A 15,215-nucleotide genomic window follows, 5' to 3' on the forward strand; every position below is an offset into this window, starting at 1 on the left:
TTCTTCTCCTTCTTTCCCTCATTACTTCTTCCCCTTTTCCCCTCTGGTTACTGCCAGTTGTTTTTTTTATTACAGTGTCTCTGGTTATATTTTGCTTGTTTGTTTATTTTGTTGATTAGGTTCCACTTATAGGTGAGATCATATAATATTTGTCTTTCACTGCTTGGCTTATTTCATTTAGCACAAGGCTTTACATCTGATTTCTCTCTTTTCAAGTTGCTGACTTTTAAATCACACCCAGCGTATTTTCTCTTTAGTTATAGTCCTCATCTGTTGGGCCTCTTAGATCTTCAATTTCTTTTTTCATAATGTTCATATTTTTCTTTATTTTCTTGAATATATTAACTTTATTTATAATAGGTGTTTAAATAACTGTGTCTATCAATTTTTTTATTTTTATTTTTATGTAGTTATTTTTCAAGTACATTTTTTGTCTATTTCTCCCATCCCAGGCCCCCCCCCGCCCTGTCTCCCCACCTCCCTCCCATTCCCCCCCCCCCAGTCCTCATCCCTGTGTCTTTCATACTTGTTCCTCAAAATCCCTCCCCATTTTTCCCCTTAAATTATCAATTTTGTCACATATGATATTTCTAAGACTCTATAAATTTATTTTTTCCTGTGATTTTGAGTCATATTACACTTCTTCACATGCTTAGTGATTTTTATTGCATACTAGATAATATAAACTATGCATTATTGGATGTTGGATGTTGAGATATTTCTTTAAATGTTCAGTTTGCTGTGTGTTGTACTTAATTACCATATTTTGTCATATATAATGTGCACCCATGTTTTGGCCCAAACTTTTGGGAAAAAATCTTTGGTTGTAATTTTTTAATTCATTTATTTATTTATATATAGAAACAAAATTGATTATCATATTCCAGGTTATTATTTTCCATATTGATACTATTATTTATTTTTAGAGTTATACTTTTTAACACATAAGCAATAAATTTAAAAGATGTATATAGATACAGAATTAGTATTACCCATGTATAATGTGCATCCTTATTTTTCCCTCAACAATGTGGGCAAAAACTGTGTGTTATATGTGGCAAAATATTATCCATAAAATTAGTTTGATCCTTTTGAATCTCAATTTTAAGAATGTTGGGACAAGTCTGTAGGATCCTTTATTCTAAGGTTAATTTGGGCTCACTTTAATGCCATTTTACTCTGAGGACTCTACCCAAAGTCCCTTCCATTAGCAAGTCTTCCTACTTTAGATGATGTGAACAAAAGGTATTACCAGGCCTTTGTGAGCTTGAAGGATCATCCTGTCTGTTCCTCCTTGTTGGTTCGTTCTCTGGTCCCATGGAGTTTCCTGTCGTGCTGGCACAGATCAGTGCCCAGCCAGTGACTTGGGCTCCTCTCTGTCTCAATCTCAACTTTTCCCTTTGCTCCTACATCTCTTTCAGGATAATAATGGAAAACACAGTAATAAAAGGCACAGTTTGGAAATGAAGAAATAAAAGTATCCTCATTATAAATAAAATGACTTTCCATGTAGAAAATCTTATGGATTCGACAAAATACCCTACTAAAACCAATAGATAAGTTTGACATGTGTATACAGTACAAGTTTCATAAACAAAAACTAATTGTGTTTATATCAGCTGTAAGTAATTAAAATTAAAATTAAATTATACCATTTATAATAACATCAAGAATGTAAAACAGAGATTAATTTAATGAAATACATTTAAATGTATTTCAATATTGCTGAGAGAACTTTAAAAGGACCTAAAGAATTGGGAAGTATGCTACGTTCATAATTCTGAAGAGCCAATGTTGTTATTATAGCAATTTGACTTGTACATTTAATGTAATATCAATCAAAAAGCAGAATCTTTTGTGGAAATTAAAAAAACTTCTAAAATGTGTATGGAGATGCAAAGAAACTTAAATCATTAAAATAATTTCAAAAAAGAACAACTATGAAATACACTTACTGGTTTTAAGGGTTCAAAGCTTCATTAATTGTTTTATTTTCATAAAGAGTCGCATTGATCAATGAGACAAACTAGTGCAGTTTTCTAGATTTTCCTAAATTGATATAAATAGAGGTGACTTTTCTTTTCTTTTTTTTTTAAAATATTTTATTATTTATTTATCTTTAGAGGGGAAGGGGGGGAAGGAGAGAGGGAGAGAAACATCAATGTATGGTTGCCTTTTGTGCGTCCCCTGCTGGGAACTGGCCTGCAGGGAACCGGCCTGCAACCCAGGCATGTGCCCTGACTGGGAATCGAACCGCGATCGTGTGGTTCGCAGGCCCGCGCTCAATCCACTGAGCTACACCAGCCAGGGCTAGAGGTGACTTTTCTTTAAAGTTTTGTCAGTACATTTACTACTTTTGAATTCAATATTTGATGATGTGATGAGTAAACCACCTGAGTAAGTTTGGTATTTAAGTGCTACTTTATTTTGCTGCTAACTGCAATCAAGCAACTTTATATTCAGACAGGTTATGTATCACATCATAAAATTGCTATATTGTGATTTTTCTTGACTTGAAACAAAAATGTACTCTTAATATTACTTTTTGTACATCAATGTACCCTCGCCGAGATAAATGTCCTTTCTACTACTATGAGTTGAAAATCTTTATCCTGTTATTTGTAATAAGATGATAAAGGAGGTGATATTTATTATAAAGATCTTTCTTGTTGAAATCAAAATTTTGGAAATTTTATGTAAGCACACAATTTCTTTTACTCTGAAGTTAAAAAAACATATTTCTTTACACATTTGAAATCTTTGAAATCATACATCTAATCTAGTGAAACTGTAGGTCTGTTTAATATAATATGGCCAGTTGGAGTATCAACTCTTGGTGGACCAGTCTTAGTCTAATGCCACAGGACTTATAGCTGACAATCAATAATTTGTGTATCCCATCATATGAATGTCTTTACATATTAACTCACTTTATTTTAAGAGCTTTTATGAGACTTCATGGAGAGACTATGGTGCAACTTTGGAAGTATAAGGTGTGAGAAACTCTAGTTTACATAACTTTGGGATCATAAAGTGTATACTATATATAATTATTACAAATGTTAACCACTAATTTATATTCTTTTTAAATGTGCCACATAGCAAGTATATATGATATTACAATTTAAAATAAGTGGGGACTTGAGTGTCCATAACCTTTATCATCCAGGATAACTTTGTGTGTTCCTGCATGATATTTGAAATTATTTTAGTGGCATAAACTTATATAGTGTTGAATAAACTAAACTCTATGGTCACTCCGATTATAAATATTATCATATAATATCTTTGAATATCTATTCTAAGAATTTATATATACTTACATATTTTAAGATGACCATATGTGTATGTATGTGTGCGTGTGTAGATATATATGTATATATATATACTTTGTGTATGCAAATACATGTCTGTATAAATATGAGTATATTCTATACAGAATATGCATATATACATGCATACATTAACAGTGGGTTCTTATTATTAGTGTGTGTGTTTGTATGTGTAGTCATCTTAGAAATGTGGGCTTTTGTTTCTCTCTTATACTGAAATAGTGTGGCTTTTGGAATACACTGTGAGCATTTGAGTAAGAGCCATTTTTCCTATATTCCTTCCTCTCACACAGTTCTCTAATATTAGACTTTTAATCTCCTTCTTAAAATTACAGCAGATTTCATGACATTGTCTAGAGTGGTCAGAGATTTGGGTATAGCTGAATCTTTCTTCATAGAATTATTACTTTTCTTATATCACCATTTGACCTAAAGCTCGAGGGCTGTGAATAATTTGGCATTCTGTACCCCATATCTTAGCAATAGTAGAAAATATTTGAACTGGCTCAAAACAAAAAAAAAAAAGAAAAAAAAAGAAAAAGGATCCTGGGAATATTGTAGAATCTGAGGAGGACCTATACATTGGGAACCTAGGAGACTCTGCTCTGTTTCTGTTCCCCGTCTCTTATTTTCACCGCATAACAGCTTTATCCTCCATAAAATTGATTTCTCCATTTTTTATGTATACAGCCAACCTACCATTGTCAAGTTTCTCCTTCACTTATAAATCTATCCAATACTGGCATCTTTTTTTTCTTATACATGTGTAAGAAAATTAGAGTTACACATGTATAAGAAAAAGGATAGGTTTGCCTAAATTCAGGTCCATTCTCTTCTACTGGCTCAATAAATAATGAGCACAATTACATAACAAGGACAAAACTCTCAGAAAAAGGTGTCACTGTGAGCTGGGCGGGAACCCCCAAAGGGATTTTCAGCTTCAGTCCAAACTGAGAAACACTAAACTAATATTTGCATAACTTAAATACAAGCTTTCAAAATATAGCAAGGAATGTCTATACTATAAGTGACAATTTAAAATTATTATAGTGTTCAATATATGTCACTATAATTTTTGTACTATTAAAACTTTTTTCAAATAAACAGTAAAATATAGTCATACATATTAGATTTAGAGACAAAAGGAGCACCAAAGTCAAACAGTCTCTTATTTGAAGGATCCTTTGGCACTAAAAATAGCCATCACTTTTTTCAAGCATGAAAAAGAAATTCAGGACCTTGAAATTTAAATTTCTGTAGCCAAAAAAAAAAAAAAGGAAATAAGTAAATCCACTAGACAGAAGAATGTGTAAGAATACAAAGACCTGAGAAATGCATCATTCCCAACATCAGTTAACTGCATTTTTTTAAGTTTATGTCCTTAATGCCCAACTGACAGAGATTCCATGATTACATTTGATACAGACAACATGGATATTTTCTGGTTACTAAAAAAATTTCTTTGGGGATTGAAAGTATATAAATGTTTTGGGGATGGTAAGATTTTCAAATAAATTAGGACAGGATTTTTATTTTAAAATAGAACACTAATAATGACCTGTGGGATGTGAATGTTTTTACAGTTATGTGGACCCAGTCTGCAAGTGACCCCTGGGAGCACAGCCCGTGTGCCTTAGACACCACAGTTAGTTCCCACTGTGAGCACACAAATTCACTCCTGAGCACTGGCACTGTGTTGTCCCATAGGAAAGTAGAGCATTAAGAAATGTTATCAGTAACCCTGTGAATTTGGGATTTACAGGTACAAATTGAAAACAAAAACCCTAGAGGCTTCTCCTGGGAGCTTTTTACCAGGGAAGCACTGAGTTTCTTCTATTCCACGAGGCACTAATATATTTCAAATTTTTCTATAGAAACCTACCTCTAAGATCAGGTAATAATGTACCTTAAATTAAAGAAACACATAAATAAGAAGGTTAAAGGGCAAAAGATCAAAGTCTCAAAAATGGCCTATGAAGTGGGGGTCACGTACCAACAAGCAGGTCCATCCAGTTGGGTACATCATCACACTATTCATTATAAGTTAATTTACATGGTTACATTTGCATTCTAAAACCATGTAATATTTATCAGAATATAAAGTTTCTTGAATTATTATTTAAGACAAATTAGAGAATGATAAATTATTTTTAAGGTGTAGAACATAATGGCATGTATAGATTGTTTTAAAAAAACTTAAGCTGAGCCCTGGCTGGTGTAGCTCAGTGGATTGAACGCTGGTGGGGGAACCCAAGGATTGCGGTTCTATTCCCAGTCAGGGCACGTGCCTGTGTTGCAGGCCAGTTCCCAGCAGGGGATGCACAAGAGGCAACCATACATTGAGGCAACCATACATTTCTCTCCCTCTCTCCTTCTCTTCTCTAAATAAATAAAATCTTTTAAAAAATTAAAAAAACTTAAACCGAGATGTGTATTTTTATTTTTTATTTTATTTATTTATTTTTTAAATTTTATTTAGTTATTTTTCAAGTACAGTTTTTTGTCTATTTCTCCCATCCCAGCCCCCCCTGCCCCGTCTCCCCACCTCCCTCCCATTCTCCCCCCCCAAACCTCGTCCCTGTGTCTTTCATACTTGTTCCTCAAAATCCCTACCCGTTTTTCCCCTTAACTTCCCTTCCCTTTGCCCTCTGGTCACTGTCCCCTGTCCTCTATTTCAGTGTCTTTGTTTTTATTCTGTTTGCTTGTTTGTTTTATTGTTTAGCTTCCTGTTAAAGGTGAGATCATATGGTATTTGTCTTTCAATGCCTGGCCTATTTCACTCAGCATAATGCTTTCCAGTTCCATCCATGTTGTTGCAAAGGGTAGTAGCTCCTTCTTTCTCTCTGCTGCATAGAATTCCATTGTGTATATGTACCACAATTTTTTGATCCATTCATTTACTGATGGGCACCTAGGTTGCTTCCAACTCTTGGCTATTGTAAATTGTGCTGCTATGAACATTGTGGTGCATAGGTTCTTTGAAATTGATGTTTTAGGATTCTTGGGATATAATCCTAACAGTGGAATTGCTGGGTCATAAGGCAGGTCCATTTTTAGTTTTCTGAGAAAATTCCATACTGTTTTCCATAATGGTTGTACCAGTCTGCAATCCCACCAACAGTGAACTAAGGACCCCTTTTCCCCACAACCTCTCCAACATTTGTTGTTTGTTGTTTTGTTTATGATAGCCATACTGACTGGTGTAAAGTGGCATCTCATTGTGGTTTTAATTTGCATCTCTCTGACAGCTAACCATATTGAGCATCTCTTCATGTGTCTCTGGATATTCTGTATGTCGTCTTTGGAGAAGTGTCTGTTCAAGTCCTTTTCCCATTTTTTAATTGGGTTAGATGTCTTCCTAGAGTGGAGTCATGTAAGTTCTTTGTATATTTTGGAGATTAAACCTTTGTCTGAGGTATCATTGGCAAATATGTTTTCCCATACAGTTGCTTGTCTTTTTAATTTAATACTGTTTTCTTTAGAGACGTGTATTTTTAAAAAACACTTTTTAATTTTGCAAATATCACATGCTTAAGGAAAAATTGTAACTACAGTGCAAATTGCTTTTTCTCCCTGAACCATTTGAGAGTACATTGCCAACTAGATGTTTTTCAGCACTCCTGACTGTTCTATAAACAAGGAATTCCCTACATAAGCCCAACACAGAAGTAAAACTGTGATGATCAGAACTGATGTATTACCACCAACTAAACACCAGGCCACATTCGAATCTTGCCAATTGTCCAAATTGTGGGGTTTTTTTTTACAGCAAAATATCTCAGTCTAAAATCTTGTACTACATGAATTTGTCATGTCATTTTAGTGCCCTTCATTCTAGAAGAGTTCCCCAGTCTTCTTGATTTTACAACCTTGACACTTTTGGACTTGACTGGTATTTCCTCATGATTAGATGCAGAATATGCAACTTTTGTAGGAATATTAAAGAAGAGATGCTGCATTCTCATGCATCTACCAGGTAGTACAAAGCATTAATAAATATCTGGTGGGAAACAATTATGACACTATAAAGATATACTCCTTTTCTTCAGACTTTCAATTAAGTGATTTATTTATTATATTTATTTACTTTATGATGTTCTATTTTAGTAAATAGGTTACAATCTGTTGCTATTGTTATCTACAATTGATTCTCATATTTCATGTTAGTTCTGTATTTTATCAAGTCATCATGATTACTGAATTGCAAATATGCGAGCATTATTACTCCTAGAGGAAATACACAGTTAAGTTCCCGTGAGAATCTGGTTACATTACTTTTTTATTTTTAATTAAAGGAAATCAGTAGCCAAAATGCTGCCTCCCCCGAACTGCCTTCAAAGATTTTTTATTAAATTTGTGGGGGTGATATTGGTTGATAAGATCATAAAGGTTTTCAGCGTAGATTTCTATGATATATCGTCTGCATGTTGCATTGTGTGCCAGCCGTGCAAAGTCAAACCACCTTCTGTCACCATGTACTTGAATTTGGCCCCTTTACCTTTTGCAACTTCCCCACACCCTTCCCTCTGGTAACCACCATACTGGTTACCTCTGCTTACCTGTGTCTATGAGTTTCAATTGTATGCTCCACATATGAGTGAAATCATATGATTCTTAGCTTTCTCTGACTGACTTATTTCACTTAGCATAATAGTGTCAAGGTCTGTCCATGTTGTTGCAAGTTGTTGTATTTCATCTTTTCTTTTTTTTTTTTAGATTTTAGTTTTTATTTTCACAGAGAGGAAAAGAGAAGGAGAAACAGAGGGAGGGAAACATCAATGTGTGGTTGCCTCTTGTGTGCCCTCAACCAGGAACCTGGCCCGCAACCCAGGCTGTGCCCTGACTGGAAATCGAACCAGCGACCCTTTGGTTCACAGGCCCGCACTCAATCCACTGAGCTACATCATCCAGGGTTCATTCTTTCTTATAACTAATATTCTATAGTATAGATGTATCACATCTCCTTTATTCAATCCTTTTTCAAAGAACACTTTGGTTGTCTCCATGTATGAGCCACTGTGAATAATGCTGCAGTGAACATAAGGGTGCATATAATCTTTGCAAATAAATGTTTTTGACTTTTTTGGTAGACACCTAAAAGAGGGATTGATGGGTCACATAGTAACTCTATTCTTGTATTTTGGTGAACTGCTACACTGTTTTACATACAGACTGTACCAGTTTACATCTGGTTACAACATTTTAATCAACTGATCAATAAAATAATTGTGCTCTTTGTTTAAAAAGGCCTTATTTAATATAGCTTGCTGATTCATTAACATTGAAATAATGTCCAGCAATACTATAATTCTTGCTTGATCTAAACTTATCAAATTCACTATTTTCTTTTTTTTTTTTCTTTTTTTTTTTCACTATTTTCTTCTTAAGACATTTTGCAGCCTTCTTGTGCGTAGGAACACTAGGCAGTGCTGTGGGCTTGAGGACCATTTTAAACAATTATTCATCGAGAAAAAAGGCAGAAAATGTGAAAATATATGGCACTAAATAGACTGAAAATTACACTTTTTTTACAACAAGGCCGCGTTATCATGTTTGACCTCAGCTGGAAACCTGTGTTGGAGAACTCAAATTTTGTGCTATTCTTTGTATACCTGTGACTGACTGTGAAAGGATGATTTGGGATGATAAACGTTGATTTGGGGTTACAGATATATTTTAGTGAGTAGGCAGATTCCTGAGTACAAAGTCTATAATAAAGAAGACTGAATATATGAGATCTGTCCAGAAAAACTCCAGCCACTGTTAATATAATGAGAACAATTTGCAAGACATTGATGCAACCTGGCAGCCAAGGAGAGTCACTGGAATGTACATGACTGAACAATGGCGGCTTCATTGTGCTAGTCAGTGGGGGCACTAGATGCCATCAAGTGAGCATGTGAACTGTGTGGCCATTGTATTCAAAATGACTAAGTGAGCAGAGCAACATATCTGCATAAAAATTTGCATTAAGCTTGAACATTCCTCCGGGGGAACTATTTGGATGATTAAGAAGGGTTTTGAGGATGATGTAATGAGTGCAGCACATTAAAAGTATGGCACAAATGCTTCAAAGATGGTCAATAATTTGTTGAAAGTGATCCATGTCTGGAAGCCCTGCAACAAGCAGAACACCTGAGAATGTTGAACATTTACAGGATGCAATCAATTAAGATCTGCAACTCACAGTGCAAGAACTAGAAGCTGATCTAGGGATTCCAAAAACGAATGTGTCTGAGATTTTGACATAGGATCTTGGTATAAAACATGTGGAAAAATTTGTTCTGCACCTTCTGCTACCTGAGCAGAAGGAACATAGTGCTGCAGTTGCTAATGACTTGTGAAACTGCTGTCAATGAACCAGGTTTCCTTAAAAAGGTCATAACTGGAGATCAGTGGTGGGTCTATGGCTATGATCTTGAAATGAAGGCCCAGTCATCCCAATGGAAGTTGCCTGGTTCTCCATGCTTGGAGAAAGTATGGCAAAGTTGCAGCCAAATCAAGACCATGCTAACTGATTTTTTTTTTATTGGGAAGATGTTGTATGCCCCTCCAGGTTAAATAATTAATGAGGAGTATTACCTCAATTTTCTTCATCAGTTGAGAGATGCAATTCAACAAAAACAGCCACAGCTATGGGCATCTAGTGACTGGAGCTTCATCAAGACAATGCACCTGCTTATGTATCACATCCTGTGCAGAGATTTTTGGTGAAACACCAAATGACCCAGGTGACTTGGCCCCACTATAGCCCAGATTTGGCACCCTGTGACTTCTGGCTTTTCCTAAAATTAAAATCACTTTTGAAAGGGAAGAGATTTCAGATAATCAATGAGATTCAGGAAACTACAATGGAGAGGGTGATGATGATTTCAACAAAGTATTTTGCAGGGTTTTGAACAGTGGAAGAGATGCTGGGAGAACTGTGTGAGGTCCCAAGGTGACAACTTTGAAGGGGACTGAGGCATCATTGTCTTATGTACAATGTTTTTGTATCTCGAACCTTTTTCAAGAAGTGCCTCTATTTTCCACAGTACATGAATGAATACTTTCTATACAGACTTTGTAGTATTTTGGTACCTAAAAAAAATTAGTAGTAGCAACCCACTGAAGCTAGCTTCAAAGTCCTTTTGACATGCCCTTATCATTCTCTGAGCATTTTGACTTCTGGCAGAAGAAGATATTATATATATGTATACATACAGCCCTAAAATTTGTATTTATTCAAGGGCAATGATTTCTTTTAGTGGAAAATGGTGTTAGAAAACCAAGCCCTGGGAGCTAATTGTGCTCATTGTCAATGCTTATTGTTATTCCCAGGCCTTCTCATAAATTCTAGGGAGGGTTTAGATAGATACTGTTTAAGTATCATGTAGGTAATATTGTTGTGCTCAAGGAGATGAAGTGTAAGAATATTGAAGTTATATAGGGTGATGGTGGGAGTTAGAACAGAAAGTATGAGGGCCAGATGCCATGTCCTTAATAAATATGAGCAAGTATGAAGAAAATTGACAGATGGCTAGCATTTAAGAGCAGTAAGTTAATAACTGTGATTTTATGAACACCTTTAGAAATAGGGTAGATTGGTTAGAATTTGACTTGATATGAAACTCAGAAGGCTGAAATTACAAGGTTTTGATGATTGTTATTAGAAAAGTGAATAAAATTAAGTTATTTCAGCTTCGGGTAAAATTTTAGAGGTAAGTATTCTAGGGTAAGTAGGGTTATCCATGTATCAGACTTCAAAGATCTTATTGCTCCTCCACTCCCAAGTTCACTTCATGTCCAAAGATTCTGATCCATCCCCACTTCCTAGTTATCAAGAAGGAAGAAGGCAAAGGAGCATACTCCTTCCGTTAAAAAATTTTGTGTCAAATAGACTTTTGTTTACATTCCATAAGCCAGAATTGCTTCACATTGAAATTTAGTCTCTTTTGCGGGTAAGCACATGCCAAAATAAAACATCCAGATATCTATTTCTGTAGAAGGAAAAATGGATAGTGAGAGATCAGCAGCATCTATCACGGATGCAAGATGGAGGAAGAGAAATAGCTTAAAAGATAATGGGGACTTAGAAGTATATGGAACAACTTCTGGCTCCACATAAGGCAAAATAAATATTACTCTCCCATTAGTAATTATCTTTTCCTTCATTTCTTTTGTGTTATGCTTTGGTAGTTCTGTTTTACAGTTTTTTAAAAAGATTTTATTTATTTATCTTTAGAGGGAAAGGGAAGGAGAGAGGGAGAGAAACATCAATGTATGGTTGCCTTTCGTGTGTCCCCTGCTGGGAATTGGCCTGCAGGGAACTGGCCTGCAACCCAGGAATGTGCCCTGACCAGGAATCAAACCGCGATTGTCTGGTTCACAGGCCCGTGCTCAATCCACTGAGCTACACCAGCCAGGGCTTGTTTTACAGTTTTGTTTGCATCTGTTATTTGTGTTCTTTATTAATGTTTCATCTGTATCTATCTATCTCTTTTATTGAAAATGAACTTTTAGGCAGAGAACACAACTTCGGTGGTTGCTATTTTTAGGAAATCAGTATCAGAGAGTAGCAGTTAAGTCAGATCCTGAAGAGACAACGTTCTATGTTCAAATCCTGGTTCTGCCACTTGGAATCTATATTACTTGGGCAAGTTAGTTCATATCTTTAAAGTTCATATCTTTCTTATCTGTGATAATGCATGTAAGGTTCTTAATATGTTGCCTGGAATATAATTTAATAAATTTATATTAGCTATTGTTTCTGGTATCCACTACTAAAATACACACAGTAAATACCTTTTTAATATTTATTTCATTGGATGGAAAACTTTACTGTTGTTTTCAGAGGAAAACAGAACCTGCAAAAGCAAAAATTCTGCTGTCATTTGACTAGAAATTCTAATTAATAATTAACTTCACATCTCAGGAACCCAGAATGTTTATCAACAGATTTCACATCATCTTTACTTCTAAGCTGCTTACTTTTAGGTGTTTGATTATTTACTAGATTCTTTTACTTTTCAGTTATTTCACACTGTGATGAAGCAGTGGGCAGAAATGTAATGCATAATTTCAAGGAATTTAAGATGAGAAAAGGGAACCCCATGTTCACATCATGGACCAGTGGTCAGATAGTTATGTACATGCATGTTCCAATACACGTGGTCATCTCCAAATCTGGTAGATATTCCACTCCAAGTTATCTAGTAGATGTAATCAGTGTCTACTAGATGGAATTCCCAGAGATAACTGCATTCATTTGCAGCTAGTGTTAAGAGAAACATGGAAACAATTTTTTAAAAAATATTCTTTGGGAAATTTGAATTGCACAGAGCAACCTCAAGTGAAGAAAAATGACTTAGGCATCCCATTCATAGCAGGATGGGTCAGATCCAAAAATGGTTGTTTTTACTTATTTCCTTTCCTCACTCATATATCCTACATTAGGAACTTTTTGTTGCTGACTGCCTGCCTATTGACTGGACAGAAAACCAGACAGATCTGAGGGGATTTATAAAGAAATCTGTGTCAAGTGCAAAAACAAGAGTAAACAGTACTAAGAAGTCTGAAAGCATGTAAAATTGATAAACTGAGATAAGAATGCTAGATCCTCAAAATATTAAGTGTAAATAAATTTTAATCTTGGTATGTCAGGAAAGGACTTGAAGTCCTTGCTCATAATGGTAGTTGATTAATTAAATTAATAGAATCCAGGGGGACAGTGACCAGAGGGAAGAGGGGAGGGAATTTCAGGGGAGAAAGGGGAGAGATTTAGAGGAACTAGTGTAAAGGACACATGGACAACACCTAAGGGGGGGTGGGAATGGGAGGGAGGTGGGGAGCACTGGGGGGGTGGGCTGGGATGGGAGTAAAAGACAGAAAACTGTACTTGAAAAATAATTTTTAAAAAACAAGAAAAAATTCATAGAATCCATATTACATATTATTTGAACCTATTTTTATTTTTTTGTAAAAATAAACTACCTGACTTTGTATGTTTTTAGTTTTTTTAAAGATTTTATTTATCTTTTATTTATCTTTTTTTATCTTTTTTTTAAAGATAAATCTTTAAAGGGGAAGGGAAGGAGAGAAATATCAATGTATGGTTGCCTCTCGTGAGTCCCCTGCTGGGAACTGGCCTGCAACCAGGCATGTGCCCTGACTGGGAATCGAACTGAGATCATGTGGTTTGCAGGCCCAAGCTCAATCCACCGAGCTATACCAGCCAGGGCTGTTTTTAGCTTTATTACAATATTTTAAGAACATATTATAGCATGCCAAATTGAAATTTTATTACCGAAATTACTCAGTTATTGTTTCTCACTTAAGTTTCATCCTATAGTTGTTGAGAAAATTAGATGGGATGATTTATGTCAGGCACAATGCAAATCACCTGGCGCATAGTAGAGCTACAGAAAAGTGTTTGATAATTAGTTCCTCTAGGATTTATCCCTGCAACTATTATTACAATTACTACATGTATGTGCTTCATTCAGTTAAGGTGGAGAGAGATTATTTTAAGTACACCTGAAACCTATATAATTTTATTAACAAATGTTCCCTAATAATTCAATTAAAAAGTGATGAAGCTTAACATCACCTGGGATACATATTAATATTAACTCTTTAGTATGATGCACTAAAAAGAACATATCAGCTCTGGTCTGTGTTATCCTTCCCAATAATATATAACCTCAATCTAGTAATGAGAAAACATCAGGAAAAAACTCCTACAAATTAATGGAAGAGTGGTTTTCAAAAGTGTCAAGGTGGTGAAAGACAAGGAAAAGCTTGGACTATCACCGACTGGAAAAGATTAAGAGGACATAGTAACTGAATGCAGTGTGGTATCTGAGGCCATAGAAAAGACACCAGTGGGGAAAATGGCAACATTTGACTATGGTCCATGCAGTAGTTAATAGTGTTGTCTTGCTGTTACCTTCTTGGTTTCAGTAATTTGGCTATGGAAGATGGTAATACTACAAGGAGCTATCTGAAGGGCAAAGGATAATTCTTTATATTATTTTTGCAACTTTTCTGTTAGTCTAAAATTATTTCAAAATAAAAAGATTAAAAAGAAAACATTCTGGCGGTGAAGGCAATGAGGCAAGGATGTTCTAGAAGAGGATCCAGCGACAGATGGGGCTAGGAAGCGTGTCAAAGGAAGCCTGTAGTTATTGCATGGTTGTGTCGGTTTCTTCCTGATTCTCAAGGACTGGTGAAAGGTTAGATGACAGACGATCACAGAACATCCCAAGTCTGAGATGGAAGAGGGCAACAGAGAATTAAAAAAATAAATAAATAAGAACAGAATAGGGAGTGTGGAGCCAAACCTGGGTGGCCTGTCAATTATACTTGACAGTAGACCATTTCTCGCTTCCTGCTCATACATCAACAAACTCTGGAAATATTTTTGTCATATCATGCTATCCTTGAACAATTTTCCATGGAGGCACCATAAGTGAGCCTGTGAGAGGGGCAACCTTTTCTTTTCTTTTCTATTTTTTTGGCTTGACATACAGAGCTTTCCCTTAGTGGGTTTTTCTTAATATGGCTGATTTTCTCAAGAAAAGAATTTTGCTTCCTAATAAGTTATGGAACATCGAGCTTTTTAAAGGTTTTATCAGCATATAGTTGGCCACTAATTTTCTTCTAAAAGCACTAAATAATGAAAGCCCATAAAATGTATATTTCCAGAAATTTATCAAAACTTTTTAAAATTACTAAATTACTTTACTCCTGAGCAGCAGTATTTTGTTTCAGGATACTCATTGCATTTTCCTATTTTGCTTTCTTCCCCATCCAGCATGTCACTAACTTAAATCAAAACTAAGATTGGATTTTTATATTGACATGTAGTAGTATTGACATACTGAAAATGTCAATGGTATTGAC

Source organism: Artibeus jamaicensis, unplaced genomic scaffold, assembly GCF_021234435.1.
Source record: "Artibeus jamaicensis isolate MK-2021 breed Jamaican fruit bat unplaced genomic scaffold, CSHL_Jam_final scaffold_1964, whole genome shotgun sequence".
Classification (NCBI taxonomy): domain Eukaryota; kingdom Metazoa; phylum Chordata; class Mammalia; order Chiroptera; family Phyllostomidae; genus Artibeus; species Artibeus jamaicensis.